The 5,328-nt window shown below is 45.7% G+C and overlaps 1 pseudogene; it reads left to right on the top strand.

Annotated features, from left to right (window-relative positions):
- Positions 1-2,394: 2,394 nt before the first annotated feature.
- On the top strand, positions 2,395-2,511 carry LOC126428637 (5S ribosomal RNA; annotated as a pseudogene).
- Positions 2,512-5,328: the final 2,817 nt, after the last annotated feature.

Below are 5,328 nucleotides of genomic sequence, written 5' to 3'. Positions count from 1 at the left end.
TGAGCACTGCTGTAGTGTTTGCGATATGCACTGGGACGGATTAAAGGAAGACATCGAAGTAATTCAGCGGTAGGTTCGAACAACAGGCAAGTATTAAGGAATCGCTGGGGGAGCTCAAACTGGTATCCCTAGACGGACAGCGATGTCCTTTTCGAGAAACTCTAATGAGAAAATGTAGAGAACCGGCAACTGAAGCTGACTACAGAACGATTCTACTGGGGCCAACATTGATTTTGCGTAAGGACCACAAACATAAGATACGTGAAATCATGGCTCATACAGAGATATTCGTTTTTGCCCTCGATGTGTATAAGAGTGGGACACGAAAGGAAATTACTAGTAGTGGTCCAGCATACCCTACGGCACACACCGTACGGTGGCTTCCGGAGTAAGTATATTAGACGTAAACACGCGAAATTACAAAATTCCCTCCATTTTTTGAATGTACCTCGTATATGTAAATGTTTCGACACTACCTCACATTCTATCACGATCGTGAGTGAGCAGCTGACGTAGCACGCCTGATTGAGGGGAGAGATTTTATATGTGCCCTACGCTAGAACGTCTTGGGTCGTTCGCGAGTTACGGTCGCGTATTTATGAAGACACCAGGCCGACAGGGATCTAGGGACCGCAAGAGCCTCGTTTAGCAGCGGCTATCAAAGCGGGGATAGTCAGCTTTATACCACGAGAGAGGGGGAGGCGGGGACAGTCTCGTAGCGATGCGGGAGTCGTGGAGAATGCTGGATTTACTTATCGATCTAAACTGGTCTGCTTTAGTTGCGTTTCAATTTCACCTGTGATGTTCACCCGGCTGTGCGGTATTTATTGACTCTGGGTGTCCGCGGCTGAACGCAAGTACGAACTAAATGCCCTGTTCGACCGCACCTAAAACAACGCCGCGATTCCTCTTCAGTAGGCTCAGCTGACGTTGGTAATCCGGAGTTCCCATCAGTGACGCCCACAGGGTGAACCTTAACCTGACGGTGTCTATCGTCCGAGAGCGGCAACGCAGATATCGCTACAACAGCGGCACGAATTTCTTCCCAAGTGGAGGAACGGCCACGAAAAACAAAATGTGACGTATCCGCTGCTCTCTTTCCCCTAAGGACAATTGAAACTATCTCCCGTTCTGGCAAGTCGACTAACAATGCCAAACGGACTGAGCTACCCAAGCACGACTCACGCCCCGTCCTGACAGCTATACTTCTGCCAGTACCTCGTCTCGGTCCGGCACACAGTTTTTAATCTGCCAGGAAGTTTCATATCAGCGCACACTCCGCTGCAGAGTGAAAATCTCATTCTGGAAACATCCCCCAGGCTGTGGCTAAGCCATGTCTCCGCAATATCCTTTCTTTCAGGAGTACTAGTTCTGCAAGGTTCGCAGGAGAGCTTCTGGTAAGTTTGGAAGGTAGGAGACAAGGTACTGGCAGATGTAAAGCTGTCAGGACGGGGCGTGAGTCGTGCTTGGGCAGCTCAGTCGGTAGAGCACTTGCCCGCGGAAGGCAAAGGTCCCGAGTTCGAGTCTCGGTCCGGCACACAGTTTTAATCTGCCAGGAAGTTTCATATCAGCGCACACTCCGCTGCAGAGTGAAAATCTCATTCAAGGCCAAACAGGTCGTCTTAACTCTTTCCTCGTATTGGTGCAACTCATCCCTATCATGCTGCATCTGCCAAACATAGCGACACTCCAGATGCTTACGAACTCCCATCGTCAATCTTTCGCTGATCACAAGCTCCCTCAACTGCTGCAAGGGAAACCCTTCTGCCATGGTCCTGGGTACCAGAGTCCTCAATTCGCCTCTAGTTATACAATAGAGACAAAATTACCTGATGCAAAACACCAAACGTATCAGCGTGTTGCTCAAAGCGAAACCAACAACCATAACAACCTTTCAATTTGCTCGAGTCGGTCTATGGCTAATTCTGTGATGTCTCGAAACATGCACCAGGGAATTAGGCAATTTAGCAAACGCCCTGGCTAACCCCTCCCGGGCTTGCTAGCTCACCGTCCAAAAGACGACAAATCCTGCTACCCGTCTTCTTCCCATCAAGCTCTAAACATGTGACCTTAAGGTGCAATTTATTAACCAAGAACACCAATTCAGCGGTTGATTCCTTATCACGATCCTCTAATGCCCTTAAATCAGATATCCGGTTGGTTAAATGTATCAACTGTGCCCGCACCCTGTCTGACTGCCACTAGGTTGAGTGCCCTCTAAAAAGCCGATGTTGTCCTCAAGACTCCTAACTGCCTTAAACAAAAACCCAATAGCTGCCTTTGTTTCATCCTCAATATCCGGCGTGACGTCATCCGACTGATGAACGGTAGCACGCAAGTGGGCTGCTAAATCTGAAACACTACCTCCAATAGGCTGGCTCCTTATCGCCAGCTGGCAACGGCCTTGCCGCAGTGGATACACCGGTTCCCGTGAGATCACCGAAGTTAAGCGCTGTCGGGCGTGGTCGGCACTTGGATGGGTGGCCATCCAGCCGCCATGCGCTGTTGCCATTTTTCGGAGTGCACTCAGCCTCGTGATGCCAATTGAGGAGCTACTCGACAGAATAGTAGCGGCTCCGGTCACAGAAAACCGTCATAACGACCGGGAGAGCTGTGTGCTGACCACACGCCCCTCCTATCCGCATCCTCTCTGAGGATGACACGGCGGTCGGGTGGTCCCGATGGGCCACTTGTGGCCTAAAGAGGAGTGCTTTATCGCCAGCTCATAAGTGAGGTGGTCCATTCTCAATAGGCCGATCCCAGGGTACTGCCTGACCGCCATTACAGAGTTGATCGCCTAAAACAGAACCCAATACCAAAAGCAGAAATCTTACAGCACTAACCGACTGTAACAAATCAAACAAACAGTAACTGAAATACCAATAATACAATCGTATCCACGCTCTGTTACCAGATGAAACTTGGTGGTCAAGGGAAGGCAGGATTCGGTTACGATTGTAGATGCGGCTGTAATCAATTACTACTGGTTGCCTTTTACAGTTACACACAATTTATTTTAAATTAGTAATTCCAGACTCAACAATAAATAAAATACCACACATCATTAATGAAGGAATAAACAACTGTGCAAATAAATGTTTTCAGTGATGTACAATTTACCAAATCACCATTAAATACAGATACAACAGATAATGTTTTAAAAACAAGCCACTGTGATCTGGGCAGAGGGCCGTACACGCCAGGAATGGCAATAAATTAAGAATTGTTTAAAACTCGCCGCAACTTAAAAATTACAGGTATTGAAATATTAAAGGCAAGTCGCCACGAATACAGCAGAAGGCATGTGACGCCAGGAATGACAGTAAATAAGATTTTAGGGCTTACTACGTAAACTCAAATACAAATTAGAATTTTAAGGCAAGTGTCCACATTCACTGCTGAAGGCCTTACACGCTAGGAACGGCAATAATATAAAAAATTTAGAAACCTGCTGCAAAACAGCAAATACAATAGCAAAGGTTAATTAAACAAAAAACAAGCAACTGATCACCAAACGGGTCAAATATGATGATGGTAAACTTTGTAACACAAGGGACAGTGCTCCAGGAATCGACCTCTGAGAAGGTCCGGCAACAAACTTTTTCGCGAGTTATAAGAGTCGAGGGACATGAAAGGAAACCAGTGGTTGGGAAGGGAGTGAGACAGGGTTGTAGCCTCTCCCCGTTGTTGTTCAATCTGCATATTGAGCAAGCAGTAAAGGAAACAAAAGAAAAATTCGAAGTAGGTATTAAAATCCATGAAGAAGAAATAAAAACTTTGAGGTTCGCTGATGACATTGTAATTTTGTCAGAGACAGCCAAGGACTTGGAAGAGCAGTTAAACGGAATGGACAGTGTCTTGAAAGGAGGATATAAAATGAACATCAACAAAAGCAAAACGAGGATAATGGAGTGCAGTCGAATTAAATCAGGTGATGTTGCGGGAATTAGATTAGGAAATGAGACACTGAAAGTAGTAAAGGAGTATTGCTATTTGGGGAGCAAAATAACTAATGATGGTCGAAGTAGAATGGATATAAAATGTACACTGGCAATGGGAAGGAAAGCGTTTCTGAAGAAGAGAAATTTGTTAATATCGAGTATAGATTTAAGTGTCAGGAAGTCGTTTCTGAAAGTATTTTTATGGAGTGTAGCCGTGTATGGTAGTGAAACATGGACCATAAATAGTTTGGACAAGAAGAGAATAGAAGCTTTCGGAATGTGGTGCTACAGAAGAATCCTAAAGATTAGATGGGTAGATCACATAACTAATGAGAAGGTACTGAATAGGATTGGGGAGAAGAGGAGTTTGTGGCACAACTTGACTAGAAGAAGAGATCGGGTGGTAGGAAATGTTCTGAGGCATCAAGGGATCACCAATTTAGTATTAGAGGGCAGTGTGGAGGGTAAAAATCGTAGAGGGGGACCAAGAGATGAATACACTAAGCAAATTCAGAAGGATGTAGGCTGCAGTACGTACTGGGAGATGAAGAAGCTTGCACAGGATAGAGTGGGATTAGAGAACTGCTTCACACCCGTCTCAGGACTGAAGACCGCAACAACAACAACAACAACAACAACAACGAGATAGGTAGCCAAGAGTCGCATTCACTTCACAAGATGGTAACTCAGACTAGTGGCAGTCTAACGAATGATTAGTGATAATCTTGCTGAAGCTACCTGACGTCCGAGAAACCAAATGCAACCATGGAACAATGCGCCAAAGCTGGAACCTGGCTCCTCCCGAGACCCCAACAGAACTGCCACACTCACACGACGTCGCCCTAAAGATAGAGCAACAGTTACTACATATCGATAACCGCCGCTGCTGCCACTAGCGGACAAGGCATGCTTGCGAAACCGAGTGGCGCCAGTCAACACGAGAAGAATACAAACAGCCGCAACCATGCCAACTAAACGATACCGTCTGGCCTCCAACAGAGGGCGGTATACAAACAGCATCAACGCGAGCAGCAACACGGCTCAAGGAAGTCACTAAATGCTGTCAAATACTGTATCTGTGTAGCTCGGGTAATTTACACTCTGTTTTAGGAAGAAATAGTTCCTGATGTATCTTTATGATTGTGACGTTATATCTCCGGAACTTGTACAAAGTGTTATTACAACAGTACGAAGTCCCGGCTACCAGTCCATTCTGTCAAAATCGCACATCAATAGCACCTTCATTTCCGTAATATCTGAGCTGCAAGCTTAAGGTGATTCACCTTCTATACACAATTTCTCATTTTAATACTTCACTCGCTGTAAACCTGTAATGTAAGACTGTACCTCTTTATTTGCAGATTATAACAGCATTTGAAACTTTTTA

This window comes from Schistocerca serialis, chromosome 12, assembly GCF_023864345.2.
Source record: "Schistocerca serialis cubense isolate TAMUIC-IGC-003099 chromosome 12, iqSchSeri2.2, whole genome shotgun sequence".
Taxonomy (NCBI): domain Eukaryota; kingdom Metazoa; phylum Arthropoda; class Insecta; order Orthoptera; family Acrididae; genus Schistocerca; species Schistocerca serialis.
This window is presented reverse-complemented; position numbering and strand designations above follow the sequence as displayed.